The sequence below is a fragment of the Carassius carassius genome, chromosome 4 (assembly GCF_963082965.1).
Source record: "Carassius carassius chromosome 4, fCarCar2.1, whole genome shotgun sequence".
NCBI classification, from domain to species: Eukaryota; Metazoa; Chordata; class Actinopteri; order Cypriniformes; family Cyprinidae; genus Carassius; species Carassius carassius.
Window position 1 is genome coordinate 8,011,550 of NC_081758.1, and position 27,524 is coordinate 8,039,073.

The 27,524-nt window shown below is 40.6% G+C and overlaps 1 long non-coding RNA gene across 3 annotated transcripts; it reads left to right on the plus strand.

Moving 5' to 3' along the window:
- The first annotated feature begins 18,069 nt into the window (after positions 1-18,069).
- On the plus strand, positions 18,070-25,357 carry LOC132129379 (uncharacterized). Of its 3 annotated transcripts, none has more exons than XR_009428502.1 (4): positions 18,070-18,335; positions 18,779-18,864; positions 20,237-20,306; positions 25,020-25,357. It is a non-coding gene; the product is annotated as an uncharacterized LOC132129379 (long non-coding RNA). The 3 variants fall into 3 exon arrangements; XR_009428503.1 differs by having other exon boundaries at positions 18,793-18,864; positions 25,020-25,356; XR_009428499.1 differs by lacking the exon at positions 18,070-18,335 and having other exon boundaries at positions 18,388-18,864; positions 25,020-25,353.
- The last annotated feature ends 2,167 nt before the right edge of the window (positions 25,358-27,524 follow it).

Sequence of the window (27,524 nt, forward strand, 5' to 3'; positions counted from 1 at the left end):
CACAGGGGGTGCACCTTGTTGTCGGACGCTGAGCGTTGGGAGAGGATGGCTCCAACTCCCACCTCTGACGCGTCGACCTCAACTATGAATTGTTTCGAGCTATCTGGGGTTACGAGAATAGGAGCAGAGATAAAAAGGGACTTTAAGTGATCAAAAGCCTTCTGAGCGGATTCAGACGACTTAAAACATGACTTGACTGATGTTAAGGCTGTAAGGGGAGCCGCTACTTGACTGAAGTTATGTATAAAACGTCAATAAAAATTTGTAAAGCCCAAAAAACGCGGGAACGCGACACGGGAGTCAGGGATTGGCCAATCGGTAACGGCCCGTACCTTTGTGGGGTCCAAACTCCATCATTAAACGCAGTCTTCCATTCATCCCCCTCCTTAATACGAAAGAGATTGTACGCATTACGAAGATCCAATTTGGTGAAGACCTTTGCCCCCTGAAGCAAATCAAAGGCGGAAGACATGAGCGATAAGGGGTAGCGATTCTTAACGGTCACGTCATTGAGCCCACGATAGTCGATACAGGGAAGCAAAAACCTGTCTTTTTTTCTTTACAAAGAAAAATCCTGCACCAGCTGGTGAGGAGGAGGGGATGGTGGCCCCGGGAAGTATTTCGATACTACAATCGTACGGGCGCTGAGGTGGGAGAGAAGTGGCCCGTGAACAACTGAAAACCGCCCTCAAATCATGATACTTCTCCGGCACCCCGGTCAAATCGCCCGTCTCCTCCTGAAACACAGAAACAGAGGAAACAGGAGGATTAGCAGACAATAGACATTCCACATGACAAGACAGGTTCCAAGAGAGGATGTTATTACCAGACCAGTTAATGTGAGGGTTATGCTTGACTAACCAGGGATGTCCTAAAACTATTGGAGCAAACGGGGAACGAAAAACTAAAAAGGAAAGGGTCTTGTGGTGATTACCAGAGACAGTGAGAGATAAGGGAGCAGACTGAAGATGAACCCTGGGTAGGGAGCTACCATCTAGGGCAACAAGAGGAGTGGCCTCCTCACGCTTCTTCAAAGGAATACCATGCTTGCGGGCCCAGGACTCGTCTAGGAAATTCCCCTCAGCCCCAGAGTCTATTAAGGCATTACAAGAAACCCGACGAACCAGGCCACTGTAGGATTACAGGAATGATGGTGCACGACTTTCACGGAGAGATGGAAGTAGCCTTCACCAGTAATCCCTCACCTACTGACGAGCACTGGCTTTTACTGGACATACAGAGACAAAGTGATTGGCCACGCCACAATACACGCAGAGACGATGAGTGATTCGACGCTCTCTTTCCTTGGCGGATATGCGCAGTCCACCTAACTGCATGGGCTCTGGTTCGGGGTGAGCGGTTTGGGGAGGGAAGATGGATGCGGCGGCTGAATGAGTGGAGGAATCTACTACCCTGGAACGGCAGCGGAGATCAAATCTTTTCTCTACTCGTATGGCCAGTTCAATAAGGGGATCGAGACAAGTGGGTAGATCATGGGCGATGACTTCGTCCTTGATGCCTGAACTGAGTCCCTCAAGGAAACCCGCCACGAGTGCTGGCTCATTTCATCCACAGGTGGTCGAGAGGGTGTGAAACTCTATGGAGTAATCCAAAACTGAGCATCTCCCCTGGCAGAGAGTGGACAGGATGCTAGACTCCTCTTCCCCATGGGCCGAACGTTCAAATACCCAAATCATCTCTTCCTTGAAGGGGTCAAAACGAGTGATGTATTCGACTTCAGCCTCCCATGCAGCGGTTCCCCACTCGCGGTTTTGTCCTGTCAGGAGCAAGATGACGTAGGCGACCCGTGCTCGCTCTCTAGCGTAGGTCATTGGTTGGAGAGAGAAGACAAGCTCACATTGGTTGAGAAGTGACCGGCACTGTGAAGGCTCACCGGCGTAGCATGGATGGTTGTTGACTCTGGGCTCTGGGGGCTTCAACCCCCTGGAAGCAGGTGAACCCTTCTTGAGCTGGTGAATCTGAGCCGACACATCTGAGAGCTGGATGGCCATAGATTGATAGATAATATCAGAAATATGGTGGGAATTAAGTTATATTTTATCACTTTAAACAAAGAGTTTCATAGTAAGATAAAGATTCTACAGAAAAACAAAGCTACACAGAGCTACACTCACAAAACAACAGTGACACCCGCAGGTACTGTAGCTGTGGAGTCTGGACAGAGGTACAATCGTAGCTGGCACATAAATCATTTTGAGATGATAGCAGCCTTCCTGGCCCTCAAACAGTTTTTGCCCCAGTTGAGGGGTTGTAAGTTAGTAGACTTGTTAGTCAGGACGGACAAAATGACAGTTGTTTTATACCTCAATCGTCAAGGAGGACCTACGCTCCCACCTTGCAGGTTGGCAAGACGTGTTCTTTTCTGGGCTCAGACAAAGCTCCTTGATGATCAGAGCAGTCCATGTCCCAGGCCACCTGAACTCAGGAAAAGATTTACTCTCGAGACAGAGTCTAGAGGATGGGGAATGGAGATTGCACCCCCAGGTGGTGGATCTCATTTGGCAGAGTTTCGAATGGCCCAGGACCAATTTTTATGCTCCCCCGATCCAGTTGCTCCCATTAGTTCTGTTCAGAGTATGGTCAGACAGAGTGGAGCACTTGCTGGTGACCCTGTGGTGGCCCACTCAGTTGTGGTTCTCGGACCTGGTCAGTCTGCTAGCCGGCCCTCCATGGGAGGTTCCCATCAGACACAATCTATTAACACAAACTCTGGGCATGATTTGGCATCCTCAACCGGAATTATGGAGGTTATGGGTATGGCCCCTGAGCAGAGTCATTTTTGTTACCCACGCCACTCTCAAAGTATATGTGGCAGCCATATCTGCAGGGCATGTGCCAGTGGAAGGTGTTTTAGTAGGTCGTCACCCTGTGGTCTCCCATTTTATGCAGGGTTCGAGACTGCTTAGGCCTTTCTGCCCAGCATGAGTTCCTTCCTGGGATTTATCAATTGTTTTTGAAGGCCTGATAGGCCATCCTTTTGAGCCATTGGAGTCTGTGTCAGAGAAGTTGTTGACAATCAAGACAGTTATTTTGGTGGCTCTTTCCTCCCTTAAGAGAGTAGGGGATCTGCAGGCTCTCTCCATCAGTCCTTCGTGTATGGACTTTGCCCCAGGGCTGGTTAACCTGTTAGCCAGCACCCCGTATTATGAGAATCACAGCTGAAAGTGCCCTACCTTATTTAAAATTGTAACAGTTCCTTACTACAGTTTGTTACACACATAATTGTGGTGTCTTTGGAAAGAAGACTCTTTGGGCTGTACTTTTTATCAACCAGAGTTGATAATGCTCAAATATATTAAAAGTTATAGACACTGAAGTGCCTTGAAATTTTTATAAATACATTAAATTAGTCTTGGAGCAATTTAGAAAAGTAATGGATTGAAAGTCAAATGTCTCATGAGTTTATATTTCAAATCTGAAGAAGATACCATGAAAAATGAGAATCCTGCAACCATTTTTCTGAGACTATGTCCAATTCTGGTCATGTAGTCAATTATCATGTGCTGATGTGCTGATAGCCAGTAATAGAGATGGCAATCATATATTCAGAATTCAAATAAACAATCTTCCACCTATCTTCAATTTTTTTTTTTTGGTGGTTCGTCTCATTCTGTTTGTGACACTGTATGCTACAAAACCATGCCGTTTTTTTACTACCAAGATGCAGTTTCTGAGCGTGAATTATACCTTAACGGACAGAAACAATGCTGTTCCTGAAGAACTGAAATGTATACAAAGGAATTATCATCCATATTACAACGTTGTTGCTTCTTTGGACTAAACGTGTGTGGGTTAAGAGGTTAAAGTCTTTTTGCGACCTAGGCCTGATTATTTTCCTAAAGTTGCTCCAAATCCAAGTGGTTTTGGAAGTGTTCTTCCCTGCTTTTGTGTGGTCAGATAGCCTAAGTCTCTGCCCAGTGAGGGCACTTGTTGATCTATGTTGACCTCACAGCTCAGTGGTGTGGATCTGAACAGTTGTTTGTTTGTTTTGGTGGTAATAGCAGGGGTTCTGCTGTAACCTTGGTTCCCTGAATAGGGAACAGGATGCTGCGATATGGGCCATACCTTTGATTGAGCTTCATTTGTAAACAAGTGGAAATCTAATGAAATGGCGTGCAGCACGTTGATATAGCTTACCTACGTGCACGCTATTTAGTCAATAAATTGGTGTGACGGTATAAGGGCTTCAGACTTTCGTCACACCGAAGGTGTTCCCAAAGCGATGACATCATCACAGTATCTTGTTTGAAATAGGGAAATGCTTGGGGTGCCCAAGAAAGTTACGTTTTTTTTATACATATTATTTTTAATATCACTATATTGTCATATAATCGATATCAAATTGTGGCTCAATGCCATAGCCATGTGGCGAAGGCTGTGATTAAATTAAATAAAAATATCTATGCGCTGCAGTTTTCAGACTGAAGTGGTAATGTGTTCAAGTGAAAGCTAATGGCTTATTATTGTGCCTTCTCAAAGAGGCACAAAATCACTTTTACTGACGCTGTTGGACAGTGTTTTCTCTACTTCCTGTTGGCCTTCTGTAGCAAATCGTAGCTCCGTGTAGCTGTTTTTATTTTATTTTTTCTCTAGAATCTTTATCTTACTATCACTCTCTGTTTTTTAAAGTGGTAAAATAGAACTTAATTCACACCATATTTCTGATATTATCGATCAATCTTATCAGATTAACTTTGATCGATCACTTTTATTTTATATCCGTGAGTGCAGTACACCTGCAAAGCGTTAGCACTCGTTAGCTTGTCATTAGCGTTTTCATTCGAACCTATCGCTGTTTTCTTTTCTCCTCTCGCTCCAGTTTTTCACAAGTTCATCAAACAACCGCAGTAAGAATTTTCATCAAGCACGGTGAGTAAATGGCTTCTCTTGCATGTTACTTGCACCTCTTGCCACATGTACAGCTTATCTATCTCTGTCGCTGATGAGGGATTCACATGTGATAAATGCAGGGAAATAGTTAGGCTGACAGAGAAGATTTCAGAATTAGAGACACGCATCCAAACTTTAATTGAGGACAGTAAGAATGTTAGGGCTCTAGATACGGCTTTGGATGCGTCTAGCTCAGGGATTCCTGTACATTGTTCGGTTCCGGAAACAGAGCCCTTGCAGCAGGGCAACTGGGTGACGGTGAGGCAGCGTAGTCGTGGGTCAAAACACCGCTCCTCTGTTCCGATCAAAACATTAAACAGGTTCTCCCCACTCAGATGCACCCACTGAGAAACCTGATGAAAGTGCTCTAGTTATTGGTGATTCTATTGTACGGAACGTGAATATAGAGACACCAGCCACCATAGTCAAATGTTTACCGGGAGCCAGAGCACCTGACATCTTGGCAAATTTAAAAGTGCTGGCTAATGCTAAACGTAAATACAGTAAGATTGTTATTCATGCCGGCGCTAATGATGTTCGACTTCGCCAGTCGGAGATCACTAAAAATAACATTAAAGAGGTGTGTGAACTTGCAAGCACGATGTCAGACACTGTAATATGCTCTGGTCCCCTCCCTGCTTACCGTGGTGATGAGATGCATAGCAGACTGTCATCACTCAATGGCTGGATGTCTAAGTGTTGCCCACAGAATAACATAGGTTTCATAGACAATTGGACGAGCTTTTGGGGCAGACCTGACCTGTTGAAAAGAGATGGTCTTCATCCCTCCTGGGGTGGCGCCACTCTTCTCTCTAGAAATATGGCAAATAGTCTTAGTGTTTATACTTGACTAACTGGGGCCCAGGTCAGGAAGCAGACAGACTGGCTAAACCGACCATCTGCTAGCTGCCTCCCGTCACAGAGGTCAGTTAATTCTCAGCACATAGAGACTTTTCACCTAGATATCACACTATAGAGACTGTGTCTGTTCCCCGAACTAGAAAAAACAAAAAACGTCCAAACCAAGTTAAGATTAACAATTTAATTGAGGTTCAACAAATAAAAAACAGAAGCAATATGGATAAACAAATGATAAAGCTTGGCTTATTGAATATCAGATCCCTTTCTACGAAAACACTTTTTGTAAATAATATGATCACTGATCATAATATAGATGTACTCTTTGACTGGCTAAAACCTGATGATTACATTATTTTAAATGAGTCCACCCCCCAAGATTACTGTTATAAACATGAGCCACGTCTAAAAGGCAAAGGTGTTGCTTCAATTTATAACAACGTTTTCAGGATTTCTCAGATGGCAGGCTTCAAGTATAACTCGTTTGAAGTAATGGTGCTTCATATAACATTATCCAGAGAAACAAATGTAAATGATAAATCCCCTGTTATGTTTGTACTGGCTACTGTATACAGGCCACCAGGGCACCATGCAGACTTTATTAAAGAGTTTGGTGATTTTACATCCGAGTTAGTTCCGGCTGCAGATAAAGTCTTAATAGTTGGTGATTTTAATATCCATGTTGACAATGAAAAAGATACATTGGGATCAGCAATTATAGACATTCTGAACTCTATTGGTGTTAGACAACACGTTTCAGGACCTACTCATTGTCGAAATCATACTCTAGATTTAATACTGTCACATGGAATTGATGTTGATGGTGTTGAAATTATTCAGCCAAGTGATGATATCTACGATCATTATTTAGTTCTGTGCAAACTTCATATAGCCAAAATTGTAAATTCTACTTCTTGTTACAAGTATGGAAGAACCATCACTTCTAACACAAAAGACTGCTTTTTAAGTTATCTTCCTGATGTAACCAAATTCCTTAGCATATCCAAAACCTCAGAACAACTTGATGATGTAACAGAAACTATGGACTCTCTCTTTTCTAGCACTTTAAATAAAGTTGCTCCTTTACGCTTAAGGAAGGTTAAGGAAAACAGTTTGACACCATGGTATAATGAGCATACTCGCACCCTAAAGAGAGCAGCCCGAAAAATGGAGCGCAGCTGGAGGAAAACAAAACTAGAGGTATTTCGTATTGCTTGGCAGGAAAGTAACATATCCTACAGAAAAGCATTAAAAACTGCTAGATCCGATTACTTTTCTTCTCTTTTAGAAGAAAACAAACATAACCCCAGGTATTTATTCAATACAGTGGCTAAATTAATGAAAAATAAAGCCTCAACAAGTGTTGACATTTCCCAACACCACAGCAGTAATGACTTTATGAACTACTTTACTTCTAAAATTGATACTATTAGAGATAAAATTGCAACCATTCAGCCGTCAGCTACAGTATCACATCAGACAGTGCACTATAGACCCCCTGAGGAACAGTTCCACTCATTCTCTACTATAGGAGAGGAAGAATTGTATAAACTTGTTAAATCATCTAAACCAACAACATGTATGTTAGACCCTATACCATCTAAGCTCCTAAAAGAGGTGCTTCCAGAAGTCATAGATACTCTTCTGACTATTATTAATTCCTCATTGTCATTAGGATATGTCCCCAAAACCTTCAAACTGGCTGTTATTAAGCTTCTCATCAAAAAACCACAACTTGACCCCAAAGAACTAGTTAATTATAGACCAATCTCGAATCTCCCTTTTCTGTCCAAGATACTAGAAAAGGTGGTATCCTCACAATTATATTCCTTCTTAGAGAAAAATGGTATATGTGAGGATTTCCAGTCAGGATTTAGACCGTATCATAGTACTGAGACTGCTCTCCTTAGAGTTACAAATGATCTGCTCTTATCATCTGATGTGGGTGTATCTCTCTATTAGTTTTATTGGATCTTAGTGCTGCGTTTGACACAATTGACCACAACATTCTTTTGCATAGACTTGAACACTTTGTTGGCATCAGTGGAAGTGCATTAGCATGGTTTAAATCGTACTTATATGACCGCCATCAGTTCGTAGCAGTGAATGAAGATGTATCCTATCGATCACAAGTGCAGTATGGAGTACCTCAAGGCTCAGTACTAGGGCCGCTACTCTTCACGCTTTATATGTTACCCTTGGGAGATATCATCAGGAAACATGGTGTTAGCTTTCACTGTTATGCTGATGATACTCAGCTCTATATTTCTTCGCAGCCCGGTGAAACACACCAATTTGAAAAACTAATGGATTGCATAGTCGATATAAAAAAATGGATGACGAGTAACTTCTTACTGCTAAATTCTGTAAAAACAGAGGTGTTAATTATAGGACCTAAAAACTCCGCTTGTAATAACCTAGAACACTGTCTAAGACTTGATGGTTGCTCTGTCAATTCTTCGTCATCAGTTAGGAACCTAGGGGTGCTATTTGATCGCAATCTTTCCTTAGAAAGCCACGTTTCTAGCATTTGTAAAACTGAATTTTTCCATCTCAAAAATATATCTAAATTACGGCCTATGCTCTCAATGTCAAATGCAGAAATGTTAATCCATGCATTTATGACCTCAAGGTTAGATTATTGTAATGCTTTATTGGGTGGTTGTTCTGCACGCTTAGTAAACAAACTACAGCTAGTCCAAAATGCAGCAGCAAGAGTTCTTACTAGAACCAGGAAGTATGACCATATTAGCCCGGTCCTGTCAACACTGCACTGGCTCTCTATCAAGCATCGTATAGATTTTAAAATATTGCTTATTACTTATAAAGCCCTGAATGGTTTAGCACCTCAGTATTTGAATGAGCTCCTTTTACATTATAATCCTCTACGTCCGCTACGTTCTCAAAACTCAGGCAATTTGATAATACCTAGAATATCAAAATCAACTGCAGGCAACACTGCGGAAACACTTCCCATAACACCCTATGTACTTGCTACATCATTAGAAGAATGGCATCTACGCTAACATTTGTCTCTTTCTCTCTTGTTCCGAGGTCACCGTGGCCACCAGATCCAGTCTGTGTCCAGATCAGAGGGTCACTGCAGTCACCCGGATCCAGTACGTATCCAGACCAGATGCTGGATCAGCACCTAGAAAGGACCTCTACATCCCTGAAAGACAGCGGAGAACAGGACAACTAGAGCCCCAGATACAGATCCCCTGTAAAGACCTTGTCTCAGAGGAGCACCAGGACAAGACCACAGGAAACAGATGATTCTTCTGCACAATCTGACTTTGCTGCAGCCTGGAATTGAACTACTGGTTTCGTCTGGTCAGAGGAGAACTGGCCCCCCAACTGAGCCTGGTTTCTCCCAAGGTTTTTTTCTCCATTCTGTCACCGATGGAGTTTCGGTTCCTTGCCGCTGTCGCCTCTGGCTTGCTTAGTTGGGGACACTTCATCTACAGCGATATCGTTGACTTGATTGCAAATAAATGCACAGACACTATTTAACTGAACAGAGATGACATAACTGAATCCAATGATGAACTGCCTTTAACAATCATTTTTGCATTATTGACACTGTTTTCCTAATGAATGTTGTTCAGTTACTTTGACGCAATGTATTTTGTTTAAAGCGCTATATAAATAAAGGTGACTTTGACTTTGACTGACTTTTTCATTAACTGTTCCCACCTGGTGGAATGATGGCTAGCAGCCATCTTCAAGAAATGACTAAAAACACATATGTTCCATCTTTATTTGACTCTATAACTCTAACACTTTCTATTCTATTTTAATTATACATTATCTATTTATCTGTAAAAAAAAATAAATAAAAAATAAAATAAAATAAACAAACACTAGCTTTCAACTTTTTTCTATTCTATCTACTTCTAAGTGTCACACCCCGGAACTGTTTTCATTACCCATGTGCTCTGTGTGACCTTGTCTAAAAGGACCTTGGCTAAAACCTTGACATGGGTCTAAAACTATTGTTTGTGCAAACTTTTGTTTCCGCCACTGCCGCCGCAGTCTGACGGAAGAGCAAGAGATGTTTAATCATGGCGAGCAACATGTTGTGTACTGGGTAAGATAACTACCTCCTCTCATGCTCTCCCATCTAAATACATAATGTTAGCTAAGCCTGTTGTTGATTTGATTAGCCAACAGTATAGCCAGTTGCCAGAGCCCCCAACAGAAAAGCATCAGGCAAATATTTTCAGAGATTATAGATTATTATAGCTGATTATTATAGCTCCAGTGAAATAAGGTGAGTAACGCACATGAAATCACTAGCCCATGTGGGATTACAAATTTATAAAATGTTAAATCTAGGTTCCAATGTAATAGTACATGAACTGAAAAAGTTATGTACATCGTGTTTTACATTTTTAGGTAAAAAAGGATTACATTCCTAAAATATCAAATCAGGAAGCCCAGGTGTCTTGCTAATGACCTTTTGTCTTTATGTTTTCCTGACCATTTGGCTTGGTAAACTCAAGGCATAACTGTGCCTTTGTCTCTATGATAATGTGAAGGTATGGGCGATACTGTCAAGCTGATTGAAGTAACACCTATGTATTTGAATGATGCTGTTATGCTGATGAGATCAAGGCTGGGAAAATGCTGATGGCAGGCTGATTCCTGTACTGCATTTGTATTTTATTGTGTTTATCTGCGTTTCCAGGGAGATGATGCATTGTAGCGGTAGTATTTCAGCTCCAGGACTGCCCACTTTATGGCCAGGGCCTCCTTCGAGCACCGCGTACCTTGTTTCCATGGGGGAGAGCTTGCAGCTGATATAGACCATGGGTTGCTTCTGTCCTTCCTTGGTCTGGGAAAGGACCGCTCCTAAGCTGGTCCCGGAGGCGTCGGTGTATAGGACAAAGGGGCAGCTGAAATCAGAGGCGTGGAGGACCGGGTAGAATGTGACAGCCTTCTTCAGGGTCTGAAATGCCTGCTCAGCCTCTGACATTCAGTTTACCTTCTTTGGCTGCCCTTTCTTGGTCTGGTCTGACAGGGGGCTGGCTATAGAGAAGAAACTTGTGATAAAACAACAGTAATAGCCCACTTAGAACTGTAATACGTTACATGACTCCTGTATTACTTTTGAGTTACTTTCACCAAATTATCTGCAGAAGTAGAATTTAATGTTCTAAAATGACAAAATGGACTGCAGAGCATTTTACATCTAGTAGAGGGGGTTTTATGGTGTAGCATAATGACGGTGGGCTATCCAGTCTAGTAAAAATATAGCTTATAATTGGGAAAGTGAGGGCTCAAGACAATGCAAGAAAAGATGAAAGCCAGAATCACAAACGATCCAAGTCTGTTAAAAGTATAGTAGAGGTAAAGTGATTATCTGGCAGTATCTGTGAATTGCTTGGGTCTATTCATATTAGACACAACAGGATTATATGTAAAGTCTAATGCCATATGCAATTGTAAAATGACAAGATGCACATACATCCATCTCATGAATGTACAGTCTTCTGCCATATTCAGGTGTCTTCACTTGATAGTCATTACCCTGCCTATATTAACCGGTCTGTTCTGTTTGTTTTCATGGAGGCCTTACCTTCCGTCACCCAGTTTCCTCGCGTTCCTAGTTCCTGTTCCTGTTCCTGTTCCTATCCCTATCCCTGTTTGTTTGTTTGTTTTGGATTGATTTTTGGTTTTGACCCCCTGCTTGTTGGATTCTGATTTTGGATTACCCATTAAAACTCTCACTGCTTTTGGATCTCTCGTCTCCTGTGTTCCTGTGTTCCTGATCGTAATAGAAGGACTCCATCAATGTCGAGATCCAGCGGTGTGGGACTTCATACCTGTTCCCCAGCCAGTATGGTGGAGCGGAGGGCGAGATTCATCAATTTAACCACCCTTCGCCAAGAGGGGAATGAGGTGAGTGGTATGGCACAAGTGTTCTGGACCCTGGCGGGTGGAATGGGATATAATGATGCAGCCCTGAAAGACATTTTCAACACCTGTCTGGATGACCCGGTGCCAAGAAAGGAAATGGATCAGTTGGACGCTTTTGATTTCTGGGAATTCGTTTTCTACCTACAACATCAGCCTCCGTGGGATACCCCAGCCACACCTGTCTCTCCCGGTGGGATGGCCGACTCTACAGACGGGAGGACCGCCAGCCTAGCACCACTGCACAGTATGGCCGCCAGCCCAGCGCCACAGCACAAGGTGGTCACCACCTTAGCACCACAGCACAAGTTGGCCGCCGGCCTAGCGCCACTGCACAAGATGGCCGCCGGCCCAGTGCCACAGCACAAGGTGGTCGCCAGCCCAGCGCCACAGTGCAAGGTGGCCGCCAGCCCAGCGCCACGGCACAAGTTGGCCGCCGGTCCAGAGTCATGGCACAAGATGGACGCCTGTCCAGCGCCTCTGCACAAGATGACAGCCACAGTTGACCCTCCAGAGTCGAGTCAGGTTCCCGTTGACCCTCCAGAGTCGAGTCAGGTTCCCGTTGACCCTCCAGAGTCGAGTCAGGTTCCCATTGACCCTCATGAGTTAAACACTACCACAGTTAGACCTCAGGAGTCAAGTAAAGTCAGCGGTGATCTTCAAGGACAAAGTCAAGTCACCAACTATCTTCATGGGCAAGGGCAAGTCACCATTGATCTTCATGTGCAGAGTCAGGTCACCAATGATCTTCATGAGCAGAGTCAGGTCACCATTGATCTTCCTGAATCCAGTCTAAACACCACGGAACTACCAGAGTCTCTCCACGTCTCTGTGGAACTACCAGAGCCTCTCCACATCTCTGCTGAACTACCAGAGCCTCTCCACGTCTCTCCTGAACTACCAGAGCCTCTCCACATCTCTGCCGAATTACCAGAGCCTCTCCTCGTCTCTGTGGAACTTCCAGAGCCTCGTCACGTCTCAGCCGTAACTTGTTCATGTTCTCTGTTTCAGACTTGCCTAACCAGACTTGCTCTCCTGTGTCAGCGATCCCACTGTGGTGGTCTTCTGCACCGCTCTGGTGGGCTTTTGTCTCGACCGCATGGCTGTGGTGGTCTTCTGCTCCACCCTGGTGGGCTTCTGTCTTGACCGCACGGATGTGGTGGTCTTCTGCGCCGCCCTGTTGGGCTCCTGTCTCGACCCCACGGATGTGGTGGTCTTCTGCGCCGCCCTGGTGGGCTTTTGGCTCGACCGCATGGATGTGGTGGTCTTCTGCGCCGCCCTGGTGGGCTTCTGTCTCGACCGCACGGAGGTGGTGGTCTTCTGCGCCGCCCTGGTGGGCTTCTGTCTTGACCGCATGGCTCCAATTCAACCTTGCTCCACCCTGCCCTGTCGGTTCAGCCCTGGGCCACTGAACTTTCTGTTCTCTCCTGGACTTGTGTTTTGTTGTTGCTTTTGTTTTAGTTTTTGTTAACTCTCTGTTTCCCTCTATGGACCTGGCCCTCCGTCCCTCCCCCTTGTCCTCCGCCGGTCCACCTCCCTCCTGGTCTCCTTGTTGTTGTTTTGTTTTTTGGCACTTCCTGTCTCTGTTACCCTCTATTACCTGGCCCTCCGTCCCTCCCCCTGTTCCTCCGCCGGTCCACCTCCCTCCTGATCTCCTTGTTTTATTTTTTTTGCACTTCTTGTCTCTGTTTCCCTATATTACCTGGCCCTCCGTCCCTCCCCGTGGTCCTCCGCCGGTTCACCTCCCTCCTGGTCTCCTTGTTTTTGGCACTTCTTGTCTCTTTTTCCCTATATTACCTGGCCTTCCATCTCTCCCCCTGGTCCTCCTCCGCTCCACCTCCCTCCTGGTCTCTGTGTTCCTTGGTCTGTTCTTGTGTTCGGGTGGAGCATCTGGTAGCTGCTCCGTGGAGGAGGGGGTAATGTCACGGTGTCTGGTCTCTGTTTCCCTGGGTCTCCACTAGTGGTCTCACTTCCCCACAGGCACCTCACCGCAGGCACTACAATTCCCACAAAGCCTTGTCCCTCCATCACAGCAATTGCACTCCTGTTAATTGCACTCAGGTGTCTTCACTTGATAGTCATTACCCTGCCTATATTAACCTGTCTGTTCTGTTTGTTTTCATGGAGTGCTTACTGTCCGTCACCCAGTTTCCTCATGTTCCTAGTTCCTAGTTCCTGTTCCTGTTCCTGTTCCTGTTCCGATTTTGTCAAATAGGGTGTCAAATTTCATGCAACCTCCCCTGCACCAGATAGCAGACATGTAGTACGTCATCTCTGACTCAAAAAAACGCCATGCTTCTATACAAAATCTTCGAGCTAGAGTGCATTCAATCAGTGCGAACAAAAGCAGAGCTATTGTGAGAGTGAGCCATTTTATCAGAGCAATATTGTCAACGTCAGCGAGTATTGGCATTAGATTATAAATGTCAATAAATTATATTATTATTATTATCTAATGGCATCAATAAAGCTTCAATAAACCCGCAATGAAGTGTTGGGACTTCTATTCGCGGACCCTGATTCTGAAGGGGAATATCTGCATTCGGAAGACGATACTGAAAGTGAAAGTATAGCCCTACACAAAGCACAAACGGTGAATCCTTTGCCCAATGTCAGTGGTGTGAACAATGTTTCCCGGGGTCGGAGTGTTCATCACAAAGTTTGCAGGCATGTTAGTGTTGCTGGGAACAAGGCGGGAGATTTTTACCGCGCTAGACATAGCTTTTTCTTCTGACCGTGTCCCTCTCCGCAATCGCGGCGACAGTATTGTAGTGGAGACTTTGTCTAATGCCACTAGGTATGTTAGACAAGGTCGAAGTATTCATAGGACAGTTAGGGGGTAACGTGGAGGCAGGGTGGGGAGTCGCAATGACAATGACAGTAGTCCGACCTGTGCACATTCTGCGCTCGTGAGGCAGATCTGGCCGCGCTGCTCGTAGCAGGAGCAGAGGCGATGTGACACGGGGCATAGCTTTTGCACTAAACAAGTCTTGTCTACTTGTGTTTGTGTGTCATATGAATCATATATATGTGCCCCATACATGGAATCAGAGTGCCTGCTGCATGTTGAAAATCCCAACCGCTGCATGCATTCGGTTTGTTTCTACCATTTATTAGTAATGATTTACACAGTTTGTTTACTACTTACTATTTACCTGAGCATTCAGTTTTGTGCAATATAGCACACAGAAGGTGAGGGACATTTTGGGGGGAAAGAAGTGCTGCATTTTATCATTTAAACACTTGACTTTTCATGAAAATTCTATAATTCAAGATGACCACCACCATATGACGTCATAATATGCAAATTAGAGGAGAAAATTTAATCCCTACATAAACATTGGGTCATCCTTAATATTTTTATAATTGACAGAAAGTCTCTATCTTTATCACTTTTAAAATATAGCCTTTTGAAATTAAAATGTCAAAATGAAACGTTTTAGGAAAAAACCTCTGGCGCCTAAAGGGTTAAAACTCTCACTGCTTTTGGATCTCTCGTCTCCTGTGTACCCATGTTCCCGATCGTAACACCCCTATAGCCTCTGGTATATTTACATTTACATTTAATCATTTAGCAGATGCTTTTATCCAAAGCAACTTACAAATGAGAACAATAGAAGCAATCAGATCAACAAGAGAACAACAACAGTATACAAGTCCCATGACAAGTCTCAGTTAGTCTAGTACAGAACGCATAGCCAGGGTTTTTTTATTTTTTATTTATTTTTTTAATGAAAGACAAGAAAAGAAAGAAAAGGGCTAGTATTAGTTGGATAAGTGCTGGTGAAAAAGATGAGTCTTTAGATTTTTCTTGAAAATGAGTAAAGACTCGAGCTGTACGAATTGAGATCGGGAGGTCATTCCACCAGCTGGGCAAACTCCAGGAAAAGGTCAGTGAGAGTTATTTTGCACCACAAGGCATCGTTCACTTGCAGAGTGCAAAATTCTGGAGGGCACATAAGATTGAACTAGTGAGTTTAGTTTATGTTGGTGCCGTGCCAGTGGTCGTCTTGTAAGGCAAGCATCAGTACCTTGAATTTGATGCGAGCGGCTACTGGTAGCCAGTGTAACCTGATGAGGAGAGGAGTAACGTGAGAACTGATGATCCATCACAGCTCCTAGTGTGGAAGATTTTTATTAATAAGATTTTAATCAATCAAGTATAATCAATGTGAATCTAGCCATTTTTGTTGCTAGTTATTATTCCATTATAATCCTATAGGTTAAGTATAGAAAGAAATATGCCTACGGGGCCAAATTGTACTACAGATGAGAAACATGTAGTCAGACCAGCTGAGAAACATGTGGTCAGACATACAGACAGGGCTTTTTGTCTATACCAAAGGAGGGGGCCTCTTCCCTCTAGGGAGGTATTAAAATTGTAAACATAAAGAAAAGTTTGACTATTTGGAAACACTCTGTATAAGGTATATAATGAGATGTGTAGTGTCATCTACCAGTTCTCAGAATAATCACACTCAGTCAGGGGTTTTCTCTCAGAAGAAAAGACTTTATTTTATGGAAAACAAAGCCGAGAGTCCTTGCAAGGAAATCTCTCGAATGTTATTTGGTATCTCCTTATATACACTATATGGGGCGGTTCCACATAGTCAAACTTTTCCTTATGATAACAATTTTAATACCTCCCTAGAGAGGAGAGGCCCCCTGCTTGATTTATTCTAAAGAAAGGCCCTGTATGTCTGACCATATGTTTCTCATCAGTTTTGTACATTCCAGCACGTAGGCAACTTTCTATTACCTATAAGATTATAATGGAATAATAACTAACAACAAAAATGGCTAGATTCACATTGATTATATACTTGATTAATTAAAATCTTACTAATAAAAATCTTCCACATATTCTCCCCTTTGAGACTTAATAAGTCTCACATTTGATTATTTTTATTCAGAGTGCTACTCCATAATCCAGTCTTATTAGTTACACTACCTAGTGACTAAATAAGTCACATTGTATTATCACCAGTGACTAGATCATGAAATTCCACTCTGAGGGATTACTGGACCAAACATCTCTCTCCTTTTTTGACGAGGAGGGAGTAAAAGATCCAGTCTCCCTAATTCCTTCTGTAATAGTACACAATGTTGTAAGTGTGAGCGTGCAATTGGTTCAGCATTTGCCTTTGGTTATCACAGTTATGTATAAAAGGCATAAAATACATACATTACATCAATAATTGAATATCACAAGATTATAAAAGTTGATCTTCAGCTCAGATACCTTATGTATCGTAGAGAGCCTCCCTGGGCCGAAGTTAAACTGGCACTTATATCCAGGGTATGGTTCACCTTTAGACATCTTCATCATCCTCGTTAGAGTCAATAGAACTATCGTCAAAAGTTTGCTCATTTAAGTTCAGTTTGTTTAGCCATCCTTCATAATATTCCTCCAGACTCCTTTCAGTGATCCTTTGTTGATTATTCGGGACTTTTATCACTTCCATTTGCTTAACAGTAGCATTGACGATTAATGATCTTAATAAAGGTAATACACAGCAAAATAATAATCCTCCTATTAATATGGCAACTCCTAAAAACATTCCTAGTTTAACAAACCATGCTCCCCATCCTCCAAATTTCACATCAATCCAATCCCAAATGTGTTGGTCTCTTCCGGCATTTGCTGTAAATTCATTTCTTAATTTTTTAATTTCTGTCATAACTTCACTGAAAGCTCATCCAGGGGTGGTGTTATTTGGGATAAATGTACAACATTGATCTCCAAACATAACACAAACTGCCAAGAGCCAATTAAGAGCCTGTCTGTTTTGCCATGCCATTCTACTTGTTGCATGCACTTGGTCGCCTAATAAGGTTAACGCCTCATCAGTATAATTAATGAATCTTTGTTGATTATAATAAATATAATTAATCCACTCTGTATTTTTGTTTGGTGTGATCCAAACCAGGATTGACTCAAAACCTCCTTTTATTTCATTTCTTGCCTTGAATTTATTAGGAATTCATCTTGGCTGTCCAATTGAGTCTAAATATACATTGGGTTCTGCCTCATATCCTCTTTTAGTTCTATTGTCTTCCTTGTTCATGCTCTGTTCAGTTCCCCATTGTGCCATGCTAACTTCTTGAAGTAATCGTACTCTTACACATATACCTTTCCATCCAACTGGTAAAGAAGGCAATAATATTTCACTTCCACAGATGCAAAAAAAATCTGCTATTACTAATGATTGGTCTTCATAAATTTCTATTGGGGGGTAAGGCTATAGTTTGATTTCCTCCTGATTTCCAAAAATTTTTCTTATCTATATACCAAATAATAGCACATCTTCCTTTGAATTTTCCCACATCTTGGGTTCCTTTTGGTTTATGGAAACACTCATATTCTTGTTTATAACACTGTAACGGATTTTTGTAATTTGAACAGTATTTTACTGTAATATGTACAGTATAATACTGTTAAATGTGCCAACAGTATAATACTGTAAATAGCAAAGGATTATGGGAAAATATAAGTTTAGTACTGTAATTATTCTCTACTGTAAATATTTAAAGATTTACAGTAGCGACAATGCCCGCGAAAAAACTGACCAATGACAACGGAGACTTCTTTTCAAGTTTTTTTTTTTCAGTTGGTTGGGACAACTGAGGAAACACTCAACAAAAAGGTTAGTATTGTTTCTGTAATTATTTTATTTAAAACCGAGATATGTTCAAATGCAGTCACTTATTAAAAGCAACCTAACACGAACCAGTGTTGCAAATTGAGTGAGTTGTGAGGACAATATTCCTGTCGTCAAGAGACTTTTTTTTCTGCCTGTTTGTCAAGGCCTGATGTAATGTTACAATTGTTGCTGCCGTCATCATTATGACAACTTCAACGGGGTGAATAAAGTTTACATTGATTGATATTTAGTGACACAGAAACAAAATAAGCTTTTTTTAATGCTCCTCTGCCTCTTTAATGTAAATTAGCTAAGCAGGAGGACTCTGTGGAAACTTTACGTTAACAGCAAACTATCTTGAAGTACGAAAAGAAAACGTGAGGCAACACTAAAGACGGAGGTTGTATAACAGTATTTTGAAGTGAATATTTCATTTTCATTTAAAGTTTTTTGCTGTTAGAACCGCGGAACGTCTGAGGTTTGGAGTTGCTTGGAGTTCTTTTCTGGCGGTAACCGTCATCTGAAGAAACTGGTAAGCTAACAACAATTCAATGAGGAAAAGCTGGTGATTATTATACCAATGTTGACTCTTATATTAAAACGTTAACATTATCTGAAAACTGTAATTTCTATCTTTAACATACTGTTTAAAAAAGCAGCAGTCAAGATGGTTGCGCAGTTTGTGTGCAAACACTGCAAGTTATCTGTGCGAAAGCATTACAGATTTTACCAACATATCATAATGCATAGGAACCTGGCTAATTTTAGGTTCAATTGTGGTTTGCCGACTTGTCCTTGTAGTTTTCAGATTCTGTCTGCTCTAAAGTCACACATGCTTCGGAAAAGGTTAACTGCAGACCTGCTCAAACGGATGCTGTGATTTGTCAGGTTGCGGGATGCGCGCATACTGTACATTCCCAAATTTTCATAGCTTCTGCAACCATTTAAAATGGCATATACGAGATGGGAAAAAAGTTACCTGCCCCTTTCCCAACTGTGAAAAACATTTTCATGTAAAATCAACTTTCACATCTCACATAAGCAGAAAACACAGAGAATCTTTGGAGAACCCTGTAATAATAGATGCTGATGCATCAAACTGTAGACATGACAGTGACATCCATGATGACATTGTTGTGCATTCTGAGGTTGATGATAATTGCAATGATAAAGACAAATTTTTGTCAAATTTGGCACTCTTCTATTTGAGGATGCAAGCTAAAATGTTGCTACCAGCCACCACTATCCAAATTTTAATTGATGAATTTCAGGTGATGCATGACTGCAACATGCAACACATTTTTTCAAAACTGAGCGATGAATTAAGAAAGCAAAATATGCCATCACCGGATATTGATAACATCATAGCTGGTCTTAATAAAAATAATCTTCTGAGATTGTAATGAGGGAGTATTTAGGTCTGATGACACTCGGAAGACATATTTCAAGAGGAATTTTAATTATGTGGCACCTGAACAGGTGTATCTAGTAAAAAATTCCAAAGGAACGGACTGCTTTTTGCAGGATGTTCCAGTAAAGGAGACCCTCAATGCACTTTTGAGCCATGAGTCAGTCAAAGCACAGTACATTGATGCAAAGACACACAGATCAAATGACCCACCTTTACTCGAGGATGTAAGAGATGGCAGGATTATAGTTTCTTAAGACATTTCTAAAAGACAATTACTGTTTTTGTATTCAAATGTCATGCATTTGAGGTAGACTTTAATTTTCATCATCATTTATGATCAAACTTCTATTTTGCAAGATAGGCAGACATAGATATCACAAAGTGACATATGCTTATAAAGCACATTGAGAAGTATTTTAAAACAAGATGCAAGTATGTTCTCTATATATGTAATTAATTTCTCCCAACCTTTTGTTAATTGCTCTACTTTTAGGTCACAGCAACTCCAGCACATGCAGAGAGAAGCCTCTCTCTGCCCAGTACCCCAAGACTGATTGCACTTGGTAAGTCTATTAAAATGCTTTTTTTAATTGATACTATGGTGGTCAACATCTACCAGCAGACAGATACCCGAGAGCTGACTGAACGTCTGCTCTTGTGTCAACACAACATGCATGCGCCGCGGTGCTCTTGTGAACACGCATTGAAGATTAATATTTTGTAAATAAAGTATTAAATTATGTTTAATTATTTTAAGCAGCCAATCCAACCAGGCTGTACATCACAAGCTCTTATCCTAAAGCTTTTAGGCTGGATTTATATGATCAGAAACACATATTTTTAAATATGATTGCAATTTAAAATAACTGTTTTGTATTTAAATATATTTTAAAATGTTATGTATTCCTTTTTTCATTACTCCATTCTTCAGTGTCACTTGATACCTCAGAAATCTTTGTAATATCGTTCCCTTGGAATTATAAGGTTCTATCTGACATTTTTGTCAAAATTTAATTATTTACATATTCTTATTCTTTGACCACTATTTTACATTATATGATGTTGTTTTTTAAGTTATGTACATTTTGGAACTTTTTATTTAGAAAATAAAAAGGTACTTTCAACATGGAATGCAAAAACTTTAAAGCTCAATATCTCAAAACTGCTCAGAACGCAGATAGAACCTTATAATTCCAAGGGAATATATATTATATTTCTGATTATTATCGATGTTGAAAACCATTATGCTGCTTTTTTATTTGCATTGAGAAAGTGATAGATTTTTTTTTAAGATTCAAAAGAACAGTACTGTACTAATGTTCTAAGACATTGTGTATGTGAGTGAGTGGTGTTCACACCAAACGCGAATAGAGCATCTGGCGCAAGTGATTTTAAAGTGTTAAAGGGATAGTTCACCCAAAATCAAAATTATGTCATTAATAACTTACCCTCATTTTGTTCCAAACCCGTGAGACCTCCGTTCATCTTCGGAACACAGTTTAAGATATTTTATATTTAATTTTTTGAAGCATCGAAAATATATTTTGGTCCAAAAATAGCAAAAAATACGACTTTATTCAGCATTGTCTTCTCTTCCGTGTCTGTTGTGAGAGAGTTCAAAACAAAGCAGTTTGTCATATCCGGATCATGAACAAATCATTCGATGTAACCAGATCTTCTTGAACCAGTTCACCAAATCGAACTGAATCGTTTTACAGTTCGTGTCTCCAATACGCATTAATCCACTAATGACTTAAGCTGTTAACTTTTTTAATGACACTCCCTCTAAGTTAAAACAAACCAATGTCCCGGAGTAATTCATGTACTCAAGTAGTACTCTGAACGAAGAGAGAACTGCTGTGAAGAGAGAACTGAAGATGAACACCGAGCTGAGGCAGATAACGAACAATAGACTGACTCGTTCACGAGTCAAGAACCGGTTGCATCGGTTTTCGGATCACCAGTAGTTCTTTCGGACAGTTCAATTCAATAAACCGGTTGAAGAAAACGGTTCTCCGATTCTTTTGCGCTCGACGTAATTGCGTCATTGGCGACGATTGCCCTTGTTTCAAGCCTTCGGTTTACCCGTGCTCATAACACTAGCACAGAATCAGTTCAGAATCAATCACCAAAAGAATCAGTTCAGTTCAGACGCTCTGTGTATCAGTCTGCTTCACGCTGAATCACGCAACACATGCGCAGTATCATCAGCTCCTCGGTTCTCGAATCGGACGCGTCTGACAGAAACGGTTCTTGACTCGTGAACGAGTCAGTCTTTTGTTTGTTATCTGGCTCGGCTCGGTGTTCATCTTCAGTTCTCTCTTCACAGCAGTTCGGTCAGAGTACTGTTTGAGTACATGAATTACTCCGGGTAGGGCTGTGCCGATCACGATCGGCTGATCGTTAATGCGCATCTCGTCAGTAAAGCCAGTTCTCCAATCAGCGGTAAATTCCCTCAGGTGCGTGATTTCACATAGAGCAGCTGTTACTACACAGAGCCATTGTTAACTGAGAAGATGCGCGAATAAACGCTGAAAATGAACACGGATTTGCGCATCTTCTCAGTTACTTCTCAGTCTCAGGAATTTACCGCTGATTAGAGAAACCGGCTTTACTGACGAGATGCGCATAACGATCGTCCGATCGTGATCGGAGAAGCCCTAACTCCGGGACATTGGTTTGTTTTAACTTAGAGGGAGTGTCAGCCACATTAAAAAAGTTAACAGCTTAAGTCATTAAAGGATTATTGTGTATTGGAGACGCGAACCGTTTAAAACGATTCAGTTTGATTTGGTGAACTGGTTCAAAAAGATCCGGTTACATCGAATGATTCGTTCACGAACCGGATATCACAAACTGCTTTGTTTTGAACTCTCTCACAACAGGCACGGAAGAGAAGACAATGCTAATAAAGTCGTAGTTTTTGCTATTTTTGGAACAAAATGTATTTTCGATGCTTCAAAAAATTCTAACTGACCCTCTGATGTCACATGGACTACTTTGATGATGTTTTTCTTACCTTTCTGGACATGGACAGTAGACCATGCATACAGTTTCAATGGAGGAACAGGAAGCTCTCGGACTAAATCTAAAATATCTTAAACTGTGTTCCGAAGATCAACTGAGGTCTCACGGGTTTGGAACGACATTAGGGTAATTTATTAATTACATAATTTAGATTTTTGGGTGAACTATCACTTTAAGTCAATGCAAAGACGCGTTTACGTGCATCTGGAGGTCCTGCGGCGCGAGGCGTTTAGCACGGTGCGGATCCGCGAATGAGGCGAATTGAGCGTCTGCCGTGATATGCGCGAGTGAATTAAGGGTGAGACCGTGAAGAGAGAAAGAAAATTCTGATTAGTCCTGAGGATATATCGCGTTTAGGCTAAAAATAGGTTCAGCGCTTATCATGGTTTGGAAAGAACCTGCATCTTGTAATACATTTTAAACATGGAAATATAGCGATTTGGCATGAAACATTGATGGAGCAGCAAATAGGGTCTGTACACAGCAAAATGACACGACAAACTTTTTTTATGGCATTTATCGCATTTTGGAAAAGAGCTCTTCATATATAAATTTTGACTTGACTGACTTATAGGGTTGCCACCCGTCCCTTAAAATACGGAATCATCCCGTATTTGAGAATAAAATAGCGCGTCCTGTTTTGAATCAATACTGGACATGGGTTGTCCCGTATTTTCGGAGTTGTCTTCAATGCAGCATCTCATGCAAATCATCCCACCGGCATTCCGTGAAGACTCGTCCTATTTTGCTCCTGATTAGGTAATACTCGCTGCCATCGTTGGATTGATTGGTTTGTTTCAGGTTCACGGCCAATCAGAGACCGAGGAGGGCGGGTCTCTTGGCAGATAGTCGATTTGAAAGAATGGCGGAGGCTGCTCCAGATTATTTTTTAAACTTATTTTAAAGTGTTACCGATTTGTTTATCACGGTTAAGGTGTACAGTCAGACACATAAGCATTATTTTAATAAGATATAAGAGATATATTTAATAATAAAAATACAGTGCCTATGTGAAGCAAATAAACAACTTTACTAATTTAAATGATTGCATTCTTCAATAGGCTACTGTAAAATTAAGAATAGACTATATAAAATAGATTAACTTACCAATAATAAAAAGAAAATAATAAAAATTGTGTGTTTTACATGAATTTAGAAAAGTTTGTAGATCAGTTATTTATTATGTGGTTTCAGTGTTTGGATGGTGTTACTGTCTGCAAACAGTGACAAATATTTTATCCAAAATCTGTGTTCACGCCACCTTATACAATTACTAAAGTTCATTAACAATTAATATTTTTGTGAAAACATGTTTTAAGTTGTGATTTATCATCACTGGCATGTCATCGGACCTGTCGTCATCGTGGCCCCAAAGGGGTGTCCCCCCCAGGCGTCACTTATTTTTCTGTATTGAAGGTGGCAACCCTACTGACTTACTAGCTTACGATTTAAGATTCGAACTCTCTTCAATACAAAAACATTCCCTGTGTGAGTTCCTGTGTTTAACACGAATATCCACTCAATTGCTAATGTAACATTGATTTATACAACAGGTCAACAAACGAAAGGTATTAATATTAAGTGATGTTCATTTTAAACACAGTAATAGTCAGTATTTTTCGCTACAAAAAATCGCTCCAACGAGAGAGTACTGGGGGTTTTAATTTAATATTTTAAAGCATCACTTTGTTTTTACCATCATTGCATATTTCTCTATTGAATTTTTTAATTTTTAATTTAAAGCATTATTTACTTTCTAAAATTATTTGTAAATGTAAAAAAGCAAATATTAGGAGCAAATATTGTCCCTTACTGAAAAAGGTGTAACTGCAGAGAGGGGTTACGCAGATGGATGTTAAAAGCCTCAGGGGGTACAACTCTAAAAAGTTTGAGAACCAGTGGCCTAGAGACAACACATCCCAGCATAAACATTCCCAATAAATTATCTAAATTCACAAACCACTGTTAATTTAAACAGAAAAGCAAAAATAGACTACTATGTTTGATTTGGCATGGCAGAAAGCACGCAAAGAGCTGTCCCTTTATAATCACTAAAAAAGTGTCCCTCGTTTTAATTTAAGTTTCATTATAATCTGTCTAATCTGTTCATAATCTGTCTACAATGTATAATTAATTATTTATTTATATAGTACATATTGCTTTTATTAACATCAAACTGCATACAGCACCATGTTATGACTGTTGGGAAATCAGTGGTTTGATAAATGTGTTTTTTATTGTGCTTGCAGGTTCATTCTGAGAATAAACCCTGATGGCACCAAATCACAGATCAAAATCACAGATCAGCCGGGCATCTGGAAAAAGGGTGCAGAGAAAAATCGCCAGCCTGAATCCCCTAGTGGCATCTTTTATCAGAGAGCTGGTCGAATTCGATTGGCCAAATTATTTAAAAGAAAACACGACTAAAACATGTTTTTACTGTTTGATTTGTTCTGCTTTTCAGAATGTTTACATTTTTAGCCATGTTACAAATACACAGGATGAATTAAAACACATTTGTAGAATGTACCTTTTAAAGTAAATGATAAATAATGAAATAGTTAAACAATTAAACAGCACATTTTAATGACAAATGTTCATGAGAACTTATGAATTTTTTTATGAAAAACTGAAAAAAAAAAACAGTTTACAGCTAGTGGTTTTTCATTCGTTAAACATCAGTTACACCTGTTGTTAATTTCATTAATTGGTTTGTCTTTTTATACTCTGTGTCTGGTTTTGTTGCTTTGTTTTCTGAGTATTTTGAGTTCTATGTTAAATAAAACTTTGACTGCTGCGATTAGATCCGTTTCATCAACTTTATTGCAACCTTACCTGTGACATGTAGATTAAAATTAAATTAATTTTGTAATAATAAAGCAAATTAAGCCAAACTCAAATCTACAAAAAAGTCTAATTGAGTAATATGAAATCAATTCTAATACTGTAAATAAAAATACAGTACTTGTACTGTAAAGGAAAAACACAGTACTCATACTGTAAATAATAATACAATATACAATATTATTACTGTATATTAAAATACAGTACTTGTACTGTAATTGAAAAATACAGTACTCGTACTGTAAATATTAATACAGTATGCATTATTATTACTGTAAATGAAATTACAGTAATGATACTGTAAATCATTTTACAGTAAGTTACTGGCATCCAGCTGCCAGTAAGTTACTGTAAAATTTACAGCAACCTTTTTACATTGAATCTATGCTATACCATTTTGGAATCTCTACTTTTTGTTTTTCAATTTTTATATTTTGACCGATATCTGAATACTGACACCAGGATCCCCAGAGTGGTCTAAAGAAATGATCTGTTAATTTAGGATTTCCTAAAAATCCTAGGCATTCAGCAATACAATATGGCCTGGTAAAATCTGTTAAATGACAACAGTTTCTCCCAAATTGGGCACATTTTCGGTAGTCATATGGATTTGGTATGGCTATTACTTTGTTTAACGGAGATTTGGAGCACAGCAAGCAATTTTCTTTTCCTGTTTCTTTAGCTTTAAAGGCTGCCCATTTATACCATTCATTATTTTGGGCTTTATCCCATAATGTATCAATTTGACTAATGTCTTCATCACCTTGAACATCATAATCAATGTCTCTACGATTTTTGATTATCATTGGTTCTGTTGAGTTGATAACATAATCACTTTTGTTCAAAGGTTGAAAAGTCAATTGAAGGGAAGTCAGGTTGCTTTCTATTGGTTAAGTTTGAGTCTGCATTATGAGATGCAGTAGGCATAGGATGGTCTTCAGACATGCTGTCAGACTTATTCTCTGTCCTCTCCAGTTTGTCTGAAAAGAGGAAAGAAGCTCCTTGTCTATCTTTTGGTGAGCTCTCGTCAGTTTGCACTTCATCTTATGTCTCTGATTGTTCCTCATTGCTCTCTCCTGCATTGTCTAGTTGTCTGTTTTCCTTTCTTTCTGCCTTTCCTGTGAAAACTCTAGTACAGTGGTTTAGATGATACCAGGTTGTGCTTCCCTCCACTTGGACTGCTGTTGGAGTAGCTCTCACCACTGTGTAGGGTCCTTCTTTCCTGGGCTCATTCCATTTTCTCCGGAATACCCTCAGATAAACTTGGTCCCCTGGAACAACTGGACAGGCAGTCTCCAATTCCTCTCTGGGCTCTTTTCTTTTTTCGTGTAAATAGACAGCTTTATGTATGGCAGTTAATTTCTTCATATAAGAGCGAAGTTCCATTTGTAATTGTTCTAGAGGTGGTCCTTTATAGGGACCTCTACAATATGGCACAGGCATGGGTCGACCCGTAAGCATTTCATGCGGTGTTAAGTGTGTGTTCCTGTTAGTTTGCATGCGATAGCTCATTAGTGCGAGCGGTAATGCATCAATCCAATTAAGTTTAGTACTTTCACATATTTTGTTTATTTTGGCCTTGATAACTCCATTAACCCTCTCCACTGACCCTTGTGATTGAGGTCTATAAACGCAATCCTAGTCTCTGTTTTATTCTTAATTGTTGCAATACTTGTTTCACAGTTTTTTGTATGAATGCCGACCCATTATCTGAACTTATTTCTGATGGAATTCCAAATCTAGGAATTACCTCTCTTGTTAGAAATGTAATTACCGTTCCTGCTCCTAGATCTACGGATGCTACCGCCTCCACCCATCTGCTAAATCTGTCTATGATAACAAGCATGTATCTTTTGCCTTGTACACGCTTTATCATATCCACATAATCGCATACAAGATGTTTAAAGGGG